Source organism: Stegostoma tigrinum, chromosome 17 (assembly GCF_030684315.1).
Source record: "Stegostoma tigrinum isolate sSteTig4 chromosome 17, sSteTig4.hap1, whole genome shotgun sequence".
In the NCBI taxonomy this organism is placed as follows: Eukaryota; Metazoa; Chordata; class Chondrichthyes; order Orectolobiformes; family Stegostomatidae; genus Stegostoma; species Stegostoma tigrinum.
This window is the reverse complement of record NC_081370.1, coordinates 4,824,062-4,842,588: the sequence shown is the minus strand read 5'-3', so window position 1 is coordinate 4,842,588 and position 18,527 is coordinate 4,824,062. Positions and strand designations below refer to the sequence as shown.

The 18,527-nt window shown below is 44.0% G+C and overlaps 1 protein-coding gene across 11 annotated transcripts in view; it reads right to left on the bottom strand.

Annotated features, from left to right (window-relative positions):
- syt12 (synaptotagmin XII) overlaps positions 1-18,527 on the bottom strand; it is a 218,333-nt gene that overhangs the window by 140,341 nt on the left and 59,465 nt on the right. For 3 of the 11 annotated variants that reach the window (XM_059651898.1, XM_059651897.1, XM_059651899.1), the window contains exon 2: positions 4,063-4,236. The exons of the other annotated variants lie outside the window; for them this stretch is intronic. The gene's annotated coding sequence lies outside the window, so the exon portion shown is untranslated. The remainder of the gene's footprint in view (positions 1-4,062; positions 4,237-18,527) is intronic. 11 annotated transcript variants of the gene reach the window in all.

Below are 18,527 nucleotides of genomic sequence, written 5' to 3'. Positions count from 1 at the left end.
ATATACCTCTATTTATTCCTTCAGAGCATCTGTCTTGCTGCATGCATTCAGGTAGAATGCCCTTAACTTTATCTTTCTGACATCATTCCACTTTCAAAATTTACTTGTTTCTCCTATCTCTTAGCATTTTTTGACTTCCTACTACCAAATTTACTTCCTTCCAATTTGGGTTACCCCTCAGGTTCCCATCCCCTGACAAGGTAGATTTAAGTTACACCCAACCGTACAGTGGAAAAATTGATGATTGATTTGCATTTTTTGGAACAGAATGAGCAGAATTTAGATGTTATGAATAAGAAACAACATAGGAAGTCTCAACTTAATTTACTGATATATAAACGTAAATGAGGGCTTGGTGAAGAGGCTGGAATATAACTTTTTTTATCAGTATAAAATGCATATTGAAATTTTTCATTACAACTGTAACATAATTAGGTATTTTGTCGGTTTAAACACACACTTACCTTGCAAAAACATGAGAATTATATCGGCAATTTTGAAATTCACAGAGGTAGTGTTAAATTAATGGGTTACTTCCTTAATAAGTACATTGAAGCAACAAAATTGTCATCAGCTAAAAGTATTATTCCAAAAATTCGTGAAGTAATCCAATCAAGTGGAGCAAAGCTAACTGTTGGAAGATGAGACAATAGCTCTTGTGATTAAGGGACTGAGGGTGGCATTAAAATTTTAGGTTACTTTTGAAGTTTATATGTGTCGTAGAAATTGTATTCAATGAAGTGGCAATGTCTTTTTAGAAGCTAAAGCCAAATAATTATGGCAGTATATTTGGTTCAAGTGCCCAAGAAGAAACCCAGCAATCTGATTGAAAACTAATGAGCCCTTGAAGGAATTCTACCAAGAAAATTCGCAAAACTGGCTGAGAATTAAATCAAGTGAAAACACACTGAGTTCTCTGCAGGGATTGAATGCACCGTAATTTTCCGAGAACACAGGAAGCCTTTGAGACTTCTTAAAAAAAAAGACTTATCTGATAAAAATGTCACTTGGGGATTTTCTGAAAAGACACAGTCCAATTTATGGCTGTTAAGGAATTCTAGTGGGAATGGAAAAGCTGGGCATAGAGAAAGAAGTCAGTGGGGAAATATCCTTTGCTTGCAATTTGTAGTGAAACAGTAACAATCACTTTATGCGTTTTAGCAAGATTCAAAAGATTACAAATCTGATAGACTTCCATCAATGTTTAGATGAGTAATCTTAGACATCACAAAGTAAATGTTTACTTCAGGACTGTATGGCTCTATTCATTATAGTGCTGATTGAATAACAGATTGGTTGATAGCATGCATGTTGAGACAACATATGGCATATATAATCACGTCTGCTTCACTTCAGTTGATAATACACTGCAGTATTAAAAGAGGGCTGTACTGCTGGAAAGCTATCCTTTAGATGAGGTGTCAGAATGAAGCCCCATCTGTCTTATCAGGAAGCTGCACAAGATCCTACGGCGCCTTTGGAAAATCTGTCAGACTGAGTCTTTAGCAGGTGGCAGGGCAACCAAGAAAAGGAGCAACAACGCATCATCCTTCAACACTTCTGCCATCTACAATCCGACTCCACCACCAAAGGCATTTTTCCCACCCCACCCTTGTCTGCCTTCCATAGAGACCACTCTCTCTACGACTCCCTTGTCCGCTCCACACTCCCCTCCAACTCCACCACACCTGGCACTTTCCCCTGCAACCGCAGGAAGTGCTACACCTGCCCCCACACCTCCTCCCTCACCCCCATCCCAGGCCCCAAGATGACTTGCCACATCAAGCAGATGTTCACATGCACATCTGCCAATGTGGTATACTGCATCCGCTGTACACGGTGTGGCTTCCTCTACATTGGGGAAACCAAGCATAGGCTGGGGACCGCTTTGCAGAACACTTATGCTCGGTTTGCAATAAACAACTGCACCTCCCAGTCGCGAACCGTTTCAACTCCCCCTCCCATTCCTTAGACGACATGTCTATCCTGGGCCTCCTGTAGTGCCACAATGATGCCACCCATAGGTTGCAGGAACAGCAACTCATATTCCGCTTGGGAACCCTGCAGCCCAATGGTATCAATGTGGATTTCACCAGCTTCAAAATCTTCCCTCTCCCACTGCAGCACAAAAACCAGCCCAGCTTGTCCCAGCCTGTCAAACCCGTTTTTCCTCTCACGTATCCCCTCCTCCCACCTCAAGCCGCACCTCCATTTCCCACCTACTAACCTCATCCCGCCTCCTTGATCAAACTGTCCTCACCAGACTGACCTATCCCCTCCCTACCTCCCCACCCATACTCTCCTCTCCACCCATCTTCTTTTCTATCCCTCTTCGGTCCGCTTCCCCCGCTCTCCCTATTTATTTCAGAATCCTCTCCCCATCTCCCTTTTCTGATGAAGGATCTAGGCCTGCAACGTCAGCTTTTGTGCTCCTAAAATGCTGCTTGGCCTGCTGTGTTCATCCAGCTCCACACTTTGCTACCTTATAAAGGAGAAACCGAGTTGGTCTCGCCCTCACTATTCCACCAATCGCAGATGCAGCTCTCAGATACACAACCGGTGGAGGTGACTAGAGCACGGGGCTGGAGAAGAAACTGCAAGATGCAGCGCCAGTTATGAGTAAAAATGTGGTGCAACTCGATAAAGCTGCAACACAGGATGATGTCGTATGTTCATCAAGAAAGCAATAGGTTAGACACATTGTGAATGGTGGTGGACAATTAAAGAACCAATTAGACTGGATGAATAGCCCCATCCTCAGTGATGGCAGCATGATCAAAAGATGGGGGTGAAGCAATTGTAACCACATTCCATCAGAAGAGTTAGTGAATGATTCAGCTCAGCCTCTTCCTTACGTTCCCCACTATCATACGGGCCAGATTTCTGCCAATTTGATTCAATCCATGCAACATCAAGAAATAGCTGCAGATACTGGATCCAGAAAACGCTGCGGGCTCATTCCAGCTGTGGTAATGAAGACTTGTACACCAAATGTACCTCTGGTCTTGAGGGGATGCCTTTCTCATACAGAGGGTGGTGCATCTATGGAATGAACTGCCAGGGGAAGCGGTAGATGCAGGTACAGTTGAAACATTTAAAAGACATTCAGACAGGGACATGAAGAGAAAAGATTTATAGGGACAGGGGACAAATGCAGGCAAACGGGATTAGTTTAGTTTGGAAAAGCTGGTCAGTGTGGATGAGTCAGACCAAAGGGTCCATTTCTGAGTTTTAGTGGTCGATGACTCTAGTCAAGCTGTACTACTGCAGCTACAATGCAGGCACCTGGCATGGTGGAAAATTGCCCAGTATATCCTGACAACAAAAACCAAGGAAGTCCAATCCAGCTAAACAATGCTCCATCAGTCTACTCTCAATCAGAAACCAAGTCATGGAAGTGCACAGTGAATCAGGCAGCAGTTATTTCCCAAACATTTTTTCACTGAATCTCAGTTTCATGCAGGACTACTCAGCTCCAAACCCTATTACAGCTTTAGTCCAAACACAGATGAAGGAGCTGAAATATAACAAGCAAGATTAGCTGACATCAAGGCAGCATTTGACTGAATGTGGCATCAGGGCATCCCAGCAAATTTGAGGGTAATAGGAAAGAAGCCAGTCCCCATTGACATGAAAGAAGGTGTTTGTGGTTATAAATACAATACCTTCTAAAGCCGATAAAAGACCACTAATGAGGAACTTATCTCCTGACTGCCCAAATCTTCTCCACCATCACGGCAGAAATCGGGTGTCTGAATAAAATGATCCTCACTTACCTGATTGAGTGTAGCTCCAACATAACTCAAGAAGTTTAATACTAAAACAGCAGCACCCCATCCAGCAACTTAAACATTTGCTTCCTCGATACTGACACACAGTGGCAGCATTGGGTACCATCTATAGATGTACTCCTGACTGGACCTCTCATATTTTAAATTTAGTGCTGGTCTCGCTCTTCCGGCAGCCGTAAAGTTGTATTCCTCACTCTGTTCTACCGCCCTAGTGCACTTTGTATGGTATGATCTGCCTGTGCTGTGTGCAAAACAAAACTTTTCACTGTACCTAGGTACATGTGACAATAATAAATCAAATCCTTCTTTTGTGCTCCTGAGATGCTGCTTGGCCTGCTGTGTTCATCCAGCCTCACATTTTATTATCTTGGAATTCTCCAGCATCTGCAGTTCCCATTATCTCAAATCCTTCAGTAGCAGCTTTGAAACCATCAACCTCGATTACCTGAAAAGAAACAGAAGCAGACACATGTGCTCATTCCCTTTCAGGTGATGCAGTATCCAGACATGAAAATATATAAATGTTCCTCCACTGTTGCTGAAAACTGTCCCTAACAGCACTGCCCATGTACATAACCTACACAGACTGCAATGGTTTAGAGCAGGCTAAGACATCTTAAGGAAGGTGAGGAGCCACCAATAAGTGCTGACCTTGCAGTGTGTTGTGTTGCTGCTGTTTTTCCCGACAACAGCAGCAATAATTCGAGGGCACAACTCCATTGTTTATGGAATGTTTTGGATACCCCCAGATATTGAAAGGGGTTATGTTAATGGAAATTCTTCCCTTCCCACATTGGTCTTTCATTGTTATTGAAATAATCAGTGTAGAATGTAATGGGCTGCTCGTCTATAAATTCAAGCACTTTTACTTCATACCAGTAGTTCGGTAGCAGGGGTGTGCAGTCATGTAATGTCGGATTGACGATGCCAGTCAGTATACTACATCATGCCTTCGGGCATTTTGAATGATATTTACTGCATGCTGCCTTGATAATAGTCAAAACCATGAAATTACTGCTTCGACACCCAGCTGCATGTGACTGTATAATAACTAAGGGCAAGAAATGACTCAGCTGGTCAACCGACTCTGCTTCATATTATGATGAAGCATCCTGAGTAAACGCTCCCCACCTCTACTGCACACATTAGCCTTGAGAGTGGGGGAGAAAAGGAAAACTAGAAAAATCTCGGGCCCGGAAGTGAAAAAATATGCTGAAAACTCCCCTCCCACCCTTCCTGGCAATTGAAAGCATCCTGGAAATGAGATGGCTACACTTTAACTATTCAGTGTGAACCATATCCACTTGCAAAGTGATGGGATTTATTAAATAGTATTTAGGGATACTGCAAGTGAATTTTTAAAAAAGTTTTGAGTTATATACATAGCCCAAGACGAAACTATGGCCCAGTCATGGTTTTCAGTGGAAGATCAACATTGACTGATATTAAAGTTGCATATTATGTTCAGATAGTTCCAGGCACACAAAGCTGGCAAAAAAGGTGGAAGTCATGTTGATGCTGGGAACTGTGGAGTTATGCTACATATGATTAAGTAGAACCTCCAATGAGTTTACTGGCATTTTTGTTTTGGAAGTTTAACTGTTTTCATCATTGCTGTAGATTTTCCGCCATGATTGCAGGCAAAGGTTGAAAGAGCCCATCTGGAAATTCTGCCCTGAATCTTGGAGTCTCTCTTCCTAAGTGTTAAGGTAATGGAAACGTTACAATTGATAAAGGTTATTAGATTGGCTGATGCTAGATGCAGGGATGTGCAGGCAACATAATTCCTGCTTATAATGTCTAATTTACATGCACAAAACACTCTGTGCAAGCTCCTGCTTTCTGTGAATGCACTTCATAACAACGAGATTTCCGAAATAAAGCCAGCAAGGATATAGGTAGCTTGTTGTGTGATCACCTGTCTGTCCTCAATATTAGAGAAGTAAATAAAGGAATGAAACTTCTCCTCCAATATACCAACCCCTTCTCAGGGATACATTGTCTTGTGCAGCAACACTGGCATGTTCTTTGAATGACATGGGAAATACCTCTAGTGAATATTTTGATGGTCCCATGATTTTGACAGCAACAAGAGTAGCGACAAGAGAAATATTCCAAAACTTAAATAACATAGGAGCACCTCTATGAGCACTTCACTTTTTTATTTATTTGTTTCACCTACTAAGTGTACGACTACGTAAGTCGCCATTCACTGGCGCCCACTTGGTTGCAAAAATCGACAATTAAAAGATTTTAACAGACCCAAATGTAAGCAAGAACAAAGGAAAACTCCAGTTCTCGAAATCCCAAGTCCCATCTCCGCAAAGGTGCAGGGGCCGTTCCAATCGCCAGGGCACCCTGTCACCATCACTGCCACACTGGCCCGCTTTCACTACCCTCCCCAATTTACCGGCCCACTCTCGCCACCATCCCCAATTTACTGGCCCACTCTCGCCACCCTCCTCAACCTACCGGCCCGCTCTCACTACCCTCCCCAATTTACCGGCCCACTCTCGCCACCCTCCCCAATTTACCGGCCCACTCTTGCCACGATCCACAACCTACTGGCCCACTCTCACCACCTTCTCCAACCTACCGGCCCACTCTCGCCACCCTCCCCAACTTACTGGCCCACTCTCGCCACCCTCCCCAACTTACTGGCCCACTCTCGCCACCCTCCCCAACCTACTGGCCCACTCTCGCCACCCTCCCCAACTTACTGGCCCACTCTCGCCACCCTCCCCAACCTACCAGCACACTCTCACCACCCTCCCCAACTTACTGGCCCACTCTTGCCACCCTCCCCAACTTACCGGCCCACTCTCGCCACCCTCCCCAACTTACTGGCCCACTCTCACCACCCTCCCCAACTTACTGGCCCACTCTTGCCACCCTCCCCAACTTACCGGCCCACTCTCGCCACCCTCCCCAACTTACTGGCCCACTCTCGCCACCCTCCCCAACTTACTGGCCCACTCTCGCCACCCTCCCCAACCTACTGGCCCACTCTCGCCACCCTCCCCAACTTACTGGCCCACTCTCGCCACCCTCCCCAACCTACCAGCACACTCTCACCACCCTCCCCAACTTACTGGCCCACTCTTGCCACCCTCCCCAACTTACCGGCCCACTCTCGCCACCCTCCCCAACTTACTGGCCCACTCTCACCACCCTCCCCAACTTACTGGCCCACTCTTGCCACCCTCCCCAACTTACCGGCCCACTCTCGCCACCCTCCCCAACTTACTGGCCCACTCTCGCCACCCTCCCCAACCCACCGGCCCTCTCTCGCCACCCGCCCCAACTTACCGGCCCGCTCTCACCACCCTCCCCAACTTACCGGCCCGCTCTCACCACCCTCCTTAACTTACTGGCCCACTCTCACCACCATCCCCACCTTACTGGCCGACTCTTGTCACCCTACCCAACTTACTGGCCCACTCTCACCACCATCCCCACCTTATTGGCCCACTCTCATCACCCTCCCCAACTTACTGGCCCACTCTCGCCACCATCCCCAACTTACTGGCCCACTCTCGCCACCCTCCCCAACTTACTGGCCCACTCTCGCCACGCTCCCCAACCTACTGGCCCACTCTCGCCACCCTCCCCAACTTACTGGCCCACTCTCGCCACCCTCCCCAACCTACCGGCATACTCTTGCCACCCTCCTTAACTTACTGGCCCGCTCTCGCCACCTTACTGGCCCACGCTTCCCAACTTACTGGCCCGCTCTCGCCGCCTGATTGCTGCTGCGTCACTGGCCCACTCTCACCACTGAACCGGCTCACTCTTGATCCATCGCTATTGGTCCGGCCCACGTTTGATCCGCTGTCGCTGCAGGACATGGCCCGCGAGTTCAGCTGCTGACACACTGTTCCTGGTCGTGACCCAATTCCTACCAGATAGGTAATTATTAGGGCATGGGTTGTGGGGGTGGGGTGGATAGAATTACTGCAGAGAGGAGAGAGAAAAAGAAAGGGAATGGAAAAGGAACTGGGGAGCAGGGAGTGGATCCAAATGGAGTGACCTACCCTGCCACCATCTTTGATTGAGCAGACATATCAACTAGTGTCAAATTGTTTCAAACTGGTTTATGTATTACGCTTATATACCCTCCTTCTCTTTGATCATTTCTGTTGCTCAAGCTGCTGCTCTGCACCAGAGTACTCACTGTTGAAAGGATTGACAGAATGAACTTAAGTTTCTAATATTAAATTGGAGGGAGTGCTGAAATTGGCAGGTGGTCCACTTCCCCCACAAGGCAGTGAAGTGAAAGTTTATCTTGGCGTTTCAGTTGATTGTTGCACTAGAGCCTGACGGAAATATAATGCTCTGTTAGCTTAAGGAATATAAAGCAAATGTTAAACCAAATGTGGCTAAATTGACAATTCTGGTGAATAAAATTTTAGTGCTTTTCTTCAGACTGAACATCAAACTTGAAAATGTCAGACAAATGAACAACATCTGACAACCAGCCAAACAGATGCAGCCTAAATGTCAGAATGCTGGTTTCAGGTAGGAAATGCATTATAACAGTAGCAATATTAAATGTACCCTTATGACCTAAAATGCTATCCTCCAATTGCATGAGAATTACTGGCAATTCAGAGAATCAGTCAATAGGTTTGTGGATGACGCCAAAATTGTCAGTATCGTATACAGTAAGGAAGGTTACTTGTGATTACAAAGGGACCTTGATCAATTGGGCCAAGGACTGGGAGATGGAGTTCAAATTAGATAAATGTGAGTTGCTGCACTTTGGAAAGATGAACAAAGGCTGAACTTACACAGTTAATGACAGGGCCCTGGAGAGTTTTGCAGAACAGACAGACCTTGTGGTTCAGGTTCATAGTTCATAGAAAATGGCATCACTGGTAAGCAAAGTGGTAAAGCAGGCGTTTGGCATGTTGGCCTTTGTTGCTCAGAAAATTGAGTATAGGAACTGGGATGCCAATGTTGCGGCTGTGCAGGACGCTGGTGAAGCCACTTTTGGAATACTGCATACAATTCTGGTCACTCTGCTACAGAATGGATCATATTAAATTGAAAAGGGTGAAGGAAAGATTTAAAAAGATGTTACTTGGACTAGAGTGTTTGAATTTTAAAGGGAAACTGCATAGGCTGGGACTTTTCTCACTAGAGCTCAGAAGGTGGAGGAGTGACCTATTAGAGGTTTATAAAATTATGAGGGGTGTAGGTAAGATAAATAGCAATTATCTTTTCCCTGCAGTTGGGGAGTTCAAAACTAGAGGGCATAATTTTAAAATGAGAGGAGAAAGATTTAACAGTGACGTGGGGACAATTTTCACACAGAGATAAAGACAGAAATTGCTAGAAAATTGCAGCAGGCCTGGCAGCATCTGTGGACAAAAATCAGAGTTAATATTTTGGCTCCACTGACCCTTCTTCACAACCAAGTTCTGAAGAAAGGTCACTGGATCTGAAACATTAACTCTGTTTCTCTCCATAGATGCTGCCAGACCTGCTGAGATTTTCCAACAGCTTCTGGCTTTGTTTCTGATTTGCAGCTCTTTTGCTTGTTTTACACAAAATGTGGTTCGTATGTGGAATGAACTGCCAAAGGTAGGGTAGGTGCAGGTACACTTAAAACATTTAAAAGATATTTGGACAGATACATGATTAGGAAAGGCTTAGAGGGATGTGTGCCAAACACAAGCAAATGAGATCGTTTAATCTGGGAAACCAGGTCAGAATGGAAGAGTTGGCTTGAGGGGTCTGCTTCTGTGCTGTATGAAGCTATGTCTCCGAGTGTGAGATGTGTGAAATAACTCCACAGAGGCCAGTATCCTGTCACACCTTATTTACACGTGGGGTGTCCTTGACACTGATCCAGCTCCTTCAGAGCCAGCTCTCAGATTGAACAGAACCTCCTGCACTCCTGTTTATATCTGTCAGCCCGGGCTCCCTGATTGGACCAGATTAACAGCCCCAATCAAGGAAATCATATTCTATGAGATCCACCCGGCTGATCCTTGTTCCGTTCACCACAATGTTTATTGAAAAAGCACGCTTTTATGAAAGTTCTGGTTTGTCTTCTTTGCTGTGGATAATTTAAACCACTCCATGATGCACTTTGAGGATGTTTGTCCTTTTATTATTGGAAAACTTTTTCACCCAGCACCTCTCCCCATCAGTACCCGCCTAGCTGTGACACAATCTATTGAAGTCTGAGAACAGGTTTTCCATCATAACTATTAAATACATCTTAAAGGCCAAAAAGTAGGTTCTGTGTTCCTCTAGCACCCAGCGAGCTTTTTTCAAGTACCACATTGATTTTCTGCTATTGACAGAGAGCAAAAGGCATTTTAAAATGAAATCTGCAATAAAAATGGCAATCTGCACCTTTGAGATTAGAAAAATAAAGCCAGAGGTTTACTATTGTATTACTGGAGCTGTTTTGTTTGGAATTATTTGAGACTGCGCTGTCAAATTGCTCACAAATCAGAAATAACATGTTACCTCACCAATTTGATATCATGTCACATCAGAAAATATGAATCCGGGTAATCAAAAACATTGTAAAATAAGTAGGGTAGAAGCAGCATTTTAAAAAAGAAGAGAAAGACAGGTATTGAGGCTGGAGGTAAGAGTCGAGTTTACCACTATGCGACAGAAAGCCTTGCACAATTGTATAGCAATGAAAGTTGAGGTGTTATCAGAGAGAGAGCCAACATTGGTCGTTGAGTGTAGGGGAGATGGATGAGCAAGATTAGTAGTGTGAGTTAGGGTATAAGCAGCAGGGTTATGCATGAATTCACATTGGTAAAAGATACAAGGTTGGTGCTAGCTGGCTGGGAGAAAAGTGATTTGAGGACAAATTCTTCCAATTGTTCTGAAATCCCTGATGGTGACCTTGATGGCCTATGTCCATTGTTGTGAGAGATTGACTAATGTGCGTGTATTCTTCATATTCTGTTTAGGTTTCTTACGAAGTTTAACAAATATTCCTTGGTCTTCTTTGATGGGTCTTCCTTCAATTAAATATGAAATAACTTGGATTAGGCCATGGCACTGTATCAATTGTTGCAAAGAATACAATTTCCTGTTAGGTAATACTTTTGCTATCAATATTAGTATGTTTTATAATATAATTATTGTAACTACTTTAAAAAAACCCATGCTTCTAACAAGTCCTCTAGCTCCACTTTGCCTTTCAGTCGCTCACGTTGAGTTCCAACAGCTTTGTAAATCATAGCAGTTAAAATGTAGCAGTTGATTACCGGTGTTGATTCAGTACTTTTACACAGGGAAGATTCATTAATATGTACTTTAGAACAATCTTAATTGCTCATCTGATTAAAATTGAAAATAAAATTCAACATTTTTAGTTCAAAATTCACCTCTCTGTGCCAACAGTGTTCTATGCTCAAAGCATTTCAATCCTTTTCTAATCTGGTCCACATGTCCAACCCATCACCAAACCTTCGGCCACTTGTCCTAATGTTTCCATCTATGGACTCTTTCTTCTCCTGAAACTTGGGGTATGGTTCCTCCACACCAGCCTGGCTTCAATTATTAGTGGTCATCCTTCACGTGCGACTCTCTCAATGTTGTAGCTGTAAGCATCTGGCATCCACACTCAGGAATGTTTCATGATCAGTGGATTCTGTCCATTCCTCGTCAATACCTTTTTCTCTCTATTCCAAGTGATAGGCTAATTGCAAGCCCTAGTTTCAATTATCTAATGGAATCAGAGCAGAATTTTCTTATAATGCTTTTGCATAATTTCAGGAGATTAAATGGCTCCAGGTGTCTGTGAAATGTTCATTCTTTTACCATAGCCCGGCCACCATTCGGCTGCTCTCCCATTTGAGAGACTCCTGGTAGTGGTATAACCTGATAATCACCACACCTCAGGAGAGGGGAGAGGTTGAGAAGGAGAGTCCTACACGGTAACCTCAGCCTATGTGGGAATTGACGCTACTCTGTTGGCAACACTTTGCATTGAAAACTAGCTGTTCAGCCAACTGAGCTAACAGTAAGGCTTTGGCCATTATGATTACCTGGGGCAGGTTAGATGTACAAAGTGCTCATTTCCTTCCTGTGATTTCCACTGCTTCCTGCATTTGAAAGGCGTCTGGTGCTTGGCACCAATTTACTTCGTGTGCTAAGCTGGGTAAGTCAAACCAGCTTACGTCTTTTTAATGTCTCGAATTGTATCTGTGCTATGCCAATTAAGCCATTACAGAGGTCTTAGCTTTGCTGCTTAATTATTGCCTAATAATTTGTATTATTAATTGCTAAAATATGACTGAAAGTAACATGGTGCTGATTGTTAATAATACAAGCATTGCAGAACTCAATGATACAATGCACTGCCACAATGATGCCACCCGAAGGTTGCAGGAACAGCAACTCATATTCCGCCTGGGAACCCTGCAGCCATATGGTATCAATGTGGACTTCACCAGTTTCAAAATCTCCCCTTCCCCTACTGCATCCCTCAACCAGCCCAGTTCGTCCCCTCCCCCCACTGCACCACACAACCAGCCCAGCTCTTCCCCCCCACCCACTGCATCCCAAAACCAGTCCAACCGGTCTCTGCCTCCCTAACCGGTTCTTCCTCTCACCCATCCCTTCCTCCCACCCCAAGCCGCACCCCCCGCTACCTACTAACCTCATCCCACCTCCTTGACCTGTCCGTCTTCCCTGGACTGACCTATCCCCTCCCTACCTCCCCACCTACACTCTCTCCACCTATCTTCTTTACTCTCCATCTTCGGTCCGCCTCCCCCTCTCTCCCTATTTATTCCAGTTCCCTCCCCCCATCCCCCTCTCTGATGAAGGGTCTAGGCCCGAAACGTCAGCTCTTGTGCTCCTGAGATGCTGCTTGGCCTGCTGTGTTCATCCAGCCTCACATTTTATTATCTTGGAATCTCCAGCATCTGCAGTCCCCATTATCTCTGATATTTTGGAGCTGTTTGACCACCCTGAGCAATCTTCTCCCTCAACTCATGATTGTCTATTCACTGAGTCAATTTTATTCAGCCAATCTTAGTTTGGTTACTCAGCCCAGCACAAGGACCCCAGGTAGCTGTCATTCATTGCAGTGAGGTGTAGGTAATTGTCATTTTGGAAAACCCCGAGATGATGAATTTGTGAATGCTGAGCGGAAAGGACTGTTGGGTTTCAGTTTAGCTCAGATTTCCATTTGAAAACCAGCTCTTGTTATTTTAAGTACTTAGGCTCATATAGCCTTCCATTCTCAAGCTAGATAATTAAAAAATAAAGATGTGGAAACAGTGGGCGAAAGCATGGACTAGCTACTCAAATTTTGGCAACGGTCCAATTGTTCTATTTCTTTGCTTGTTAAGATCTTGTTAAAAGCCAGTCACAAACAATTCATATCCAGTGACATGGGGAATGGAAAGGGATTGAAACAGTTTTGAATGCCAGGTCACATCTGACATTAATGGACTGAACTGTTGAGAAGATCTTTGAAGCATCATCACAGGGACCAAAAGCAAGGGGCTGCTTTAAAGAGGTAGAAAACAGGAATCACAAATGCTCAGCTGCTGAAGAACTGACACACATGGTGTGATTTCAATATCCTGTAAATGTTGCTCTAATTTTAAGAAAATGTCCTCCTGCCATCTCCAGAAACAGTTTCTGCAAGTATTGAATATTTTTATATCATTTCCAGCAACTCCGTTAGATCAGCCGTCAATCTTTTAAACTCAAGGGAATATACATTATGGTTTGCAATCTGCCGTCACAATTTAAACCCTCAGGTTCCTGTTTAATTATGGTAAATCTGTGAATACATCCTTCCTGACATGTGGTGCCTATACTCCATTTGAAGTATTTCCAAAGATCTTCATAACTAAAGCTTAACCTCTTTCCCAAACTCCATGCGGACTTGAACTCCAGGCCTTGAGGTGAAGCCTGGTGCACTCTGGGTTGGAAGGATTGTTTATCTGAACTCTTATTTCTCTATTTTTCTAATTTACTGCTGGACTTTTTATTTCGATTTTCTAATTTTTTTCCCTAAGAATTTGTACTTAAAAATCTGTAGCTAGGTGCCTAAGATGGGGGTAAATGGCGATTTGTGAACTTTTCACTGTAATTTTGTGCCTAAATGCGGCAATAAAGCTAATTCTAATTCTAATTCTTCATATTCCAGCCTCCTATGATTACTTTACACCATAAGATTACTTTTTGTGCCTGTCCACTAGCTAGAAGTTATTTATATGCATAAGAATGTAAGAAACAAGAGCAGAATTATTAGATATATCTTCTGGAGTTAGCTCCAATTCAATAAGACCCTGACCATGGAGAGCTAAATCCCTCTGCTGTGTTGCAGGTACTATTCTCTTGCCATTAAGAAAGTATTATGATTTGTCTTTTTTTAATCCAAAGTAGATAACCTTGGAGATAGCAAGAACTGCAGATGCTGGAGTCAGAGATGGAGATGGAAGAACACAGCAGGCCAGGAAGCATCAGAGAAGCGGGAAGGTTCTGCAGAAGGATCCCAGACCCAAAACGGCAACTTTTCTGCTCCTCTGATGCTGCCTGGCCTGCTGTGTTCCTCCACCTCCATACTTAGATAACCTTGGACATTTTTGAAATTCATTTATGGGGTGTGAGTGTATCTGGCTGGGCCAGCATTTATTGCCTGTTCCTAGTTGCCCTTGAGAAGGTGGTGGTGAGCTGCCTTTTTGAACCGTGGCAGTCCATGTGCTGTAGGTAGTTCTACAATGCCCTTAGGGAGGTAGTTTCGGCATTTTAACACAGTAACAAGGAAGGAACGGTGATATTTTCCATCTCATGATGGTGAATGACTTGGAGGGGAACTCGAAGGTGGTGGTGATCCCATTTATCGGCTGCCCTTGTCCTTCCACATGCAAGTGGTTCTGGGCTCAGAAGGTGCTATCTAACAATCTCTGGTGAATTTCTGCAGAATTTCTTGTAGATAGTATACACTGATGTTACTGAGTGTGGGTGGTGCAAGGAGTGGATGCTTGTGCATGTAGTGCCAATCAAGTGGATGGTGTCAAGCTTTTTGAGTAATGTTGGGGCTGCATTCATCCAGACAAATGGGGAGTATTTTGTCACAGTACTGCCTTTGTCTTGTAGATGGTGGCATGGCTTTGGGGAGGCAGGAGGTGAATTATTGCTGCACTATTCTTAGCCTCTGATCTGGTCTTAAAGCCAATATATTTATATTATAAGTCCAGTTGATTTTCTGGTCAACAGTAACCTCCAGAAAGTTGATAGCAGGGAATTCAGTGATGGTAATACCACTGAATGACATGGGGTGGTGATTAGATTGTCTCTAATTGCAGATAGTTATTGCCTTGCATGTGTATGGTACAAATGTCACTTGTCAGGTAAATCCTAGATATTTGTAGCATTTGAACATGGATTGCTCAGTATCTGAGGGGTCGCAAATGGTGCTGAACCTTGTGCAAACATCAGCGAACATCCCCACTTCTGACCTTACGAAGGAGATTAGCCACGATTGTATCAAACAGCAGTGCAGGCTCGACAGCTGGATTGCCTACTCCTCCTCCACATTCTTCTGTTCAAGTGAGGATACTGGACGATCGTTTGGATAGAAATAGTGTAGACGGCAATGGAGGAAAAGCAGGAGAGTGTATTATGTAATGGTGCTTGTTTGAAGACCCATTGCAGGTTTGATGGAATGAAGACTCTCCTTCTGCACCCTTAACAATTGTGATTCAGAGTCAGATTCACCACCTTGGGAGTATAGTATACGAGCCCACAGAGGTGGGCAATTTCCAAGGCAGGCTGATGAGAAGAGTTGTCTCAGCTCTCGCAGACTTTGTCCTTGTTTCAAAGAATTTAGGGCCCCAGGTTTAAATTGTCAGCTAAAACCATACTTTTGAGACAATTATGTTTTTTGAAACTCAGTCAACAGCTTCATAGAAACAATTCCTGGGCAAGTATTATCAAAGAACTCCACTGAAACTGCTCAAAAAGGTAAAATATCAGCTGACTTGTTCAGCAAAACAGTGCAAGACAAGTCTTCGTCTAATAGTTAGACAGCTACAACTGGATTTTTTTGACAGTTGTGAAAATGTGTCGGTTCATGATGGTTAAGCAGATCTTATCTGTCCTTCAACAGTGTTACGTCAAGTGGATTTCTGATTCTCACAATGAGCATTAATGTCCTTGTAACACTCAAAATGGGGACTATTTGAATTCTAAACTTGGGTCCCACACATAAAGAGAAGTCTTTAGTGCAGCGCAGTGGCTCAATGGTTAGCATTGTTGCCTCACAGTACCAGGGACCCAGGTGTGATTCCAGCCTCGGGTGACTGTGTGTGCAATTTGCATGTTCTCACTTTGTCTGTGGGTGTTTCCTCTGGGTGCCCCGTTTTGTTCCCACAGCCCAAAGCTATGCAGGAGTTAGGTGGATTTGCCATGCTGAATTGCACATAGTGCAGGATGGGCTATTAGCCATGTGAAATGCCACATTACGGGGATAGGGTTGGGGGGTAGGTCTGCATGGGATGCTCTTCAGAGGGTTGGTATTGGCCCGATGGGCTGAATAGCCTGCTTCTACCCTGTAGGGATTCTACAAAGCAGTTGGGAGCCTTGAAGAAGGCGGTTCTAATCTGGAGGAGTGAAATACCTGGGAAAACTTGGGAGCTTTGCGGATAATGTGAGACTGGAGGATGTATGATAAAAGAATTGTTGTATTCTGAAAATATGACAAAGTGAACGCAGGCCTCATATCACTTACTCTCCCTTGACTCCGACAGTCACCATTTACTCCTGGCTCCGAGTTTGGCAATACCTAAACCTTGTTTTTTTGCTATTTCTCCAGTCCTCAGGGCCTGGAAATATATAGATGGAAGTGGAAAATGGGTGGGTGCTGAACTGACAACCTGTTTTACGCTCCACACTGTTTTCCTTGCCATTGACTTGTAAAGCCTTACAATTCTGTGGGTTTTGTTTTGGAGTTTCCAGTATTCATTGTTTTAACTTGTATGTGTCATGGGCTTCAGGTGGGGATACCACTGCAGCAAAACTGAGTAAAATAGTCTGTGTTTCCAGCTTCACCAACATTTGGGAGCACAATGGAATCTGATGCCTATCAATTTGTGGACAATATAACTTTGACCTTGAAAAGACCAGTTATTTATGGGGAATGGAATTGCTTTCACTGAGTCTCATAGAAGGCAAGATGTGCCACCACATACTTGGTGGAAACAATGCTAAGGGAAAGGAAAAAAATGCAAAAGTGAGAAAATATTGTGGTTACTGAAAATGCATCGATCAAGTGGAAAATAATAAAATTCATCAACACGATAGGAATGGATCGGATTAGTGCTGACTTTTCCAATTTCTGACCACATTCAGTATGCCAATTGAATACAATTTCAACACAAATGTGATGCTTAGAAAGCAGCTATTCTTCCTCCCCCAAATCAGTTTTTCATTCATTTAATCAATTAGAACAAGGAATCTTGGCTGCCAGGAGTTAAATGTTTATTTAATGTTTTTGAGTTTATTGCTTTCGGGATATTGTTTAAAGATTAGATTTTATATCCTTGCAGTAACTTCTGTACAGCATAACATGATCCTGATTAACCAATGGAAACCTAACAGCAAGATTAATAGCCCATTATTGAGTGCCTTTTCTAACACTAAACCAAACTCCCTTTCGGACTATTCAGCACAAAATGGTTTTAGTTTATTAATAAGATTTGCTATTGCTAATATTCAAGATAAAAAGTGTTGATTTTAAATCAAATTTCATTTACATGATATCCAAATCATTATACTGAATGTCTGTTCCATCCACCACTGGTTCTTACCACGCCTGTCTCTTCATTGTTTTAATGTCCTTTCTGCTCTTTTCACATTCTGTCTGGATTTCATTCTTTTTGCATCCTGGCTCACTGTCTGTCCAATGTATTAATGCCATCTGCAGTGGTCAGTTGGAGAATCCCACTTTTCATAGATTCATAGAATCCCTACATGTGGAAACAGCCCATTGAGTCTATACCGACCCTCCGAAGAGCATTCTACACAGACCCACCACCATACCCTATCCCTGTAACCCTTCATTTCCCACTGCTAATCCACTTAGAATCATGGAATTCCTATGACCTGGAAGCAGGCCATTTGGCCCATTGAGTCCACACCAACCCTCTGAAGAGCATCCCACCCAAACTTGACCCCCTCACCCTATCCCTGTAACCCTACATTTTCCATATATAATCTGCTTGGTCTGCACATCCCTGGACACAATGGACAATTTAGCATGACCAAACCTCCTAATCTGCTATCCCAGCACTCCGGTTCAATCCTCATAGCCCTGCAGTTCCTGGGCACTTTGTGTAACTTAGCACAGCCAATCCACCTAACCCGCTTGTCTTTGGACTGCGAGATGAAAGTGGAGCACCTGGAGGAAACTCACGCAGACATGTTCATGTTTCTCTTCCCTGTGCCAGGGACACCGATGGCACCGCTGATCCATGTGGCCCATATATATAGGTGTGGGATAGAATGAGAGGCCTTTTCAATTGGCCCCACACCAGGCTGTGTTCTTACCCACACTGGAAAATGACCTCTCCTTTGGCACCTTTGGTTGTGCATGTTACAGCTTGGCTGGTGTTACTTAACGGCAATTGAATTTGAGGTTCAGAAACAATTGGGCCCTGATGAATTTGGAGAAGGTGGTTCACAGTAATCAGAAAATAAGACCAGGCTCCTGGCCCAGATTGATAAAAATTTCCA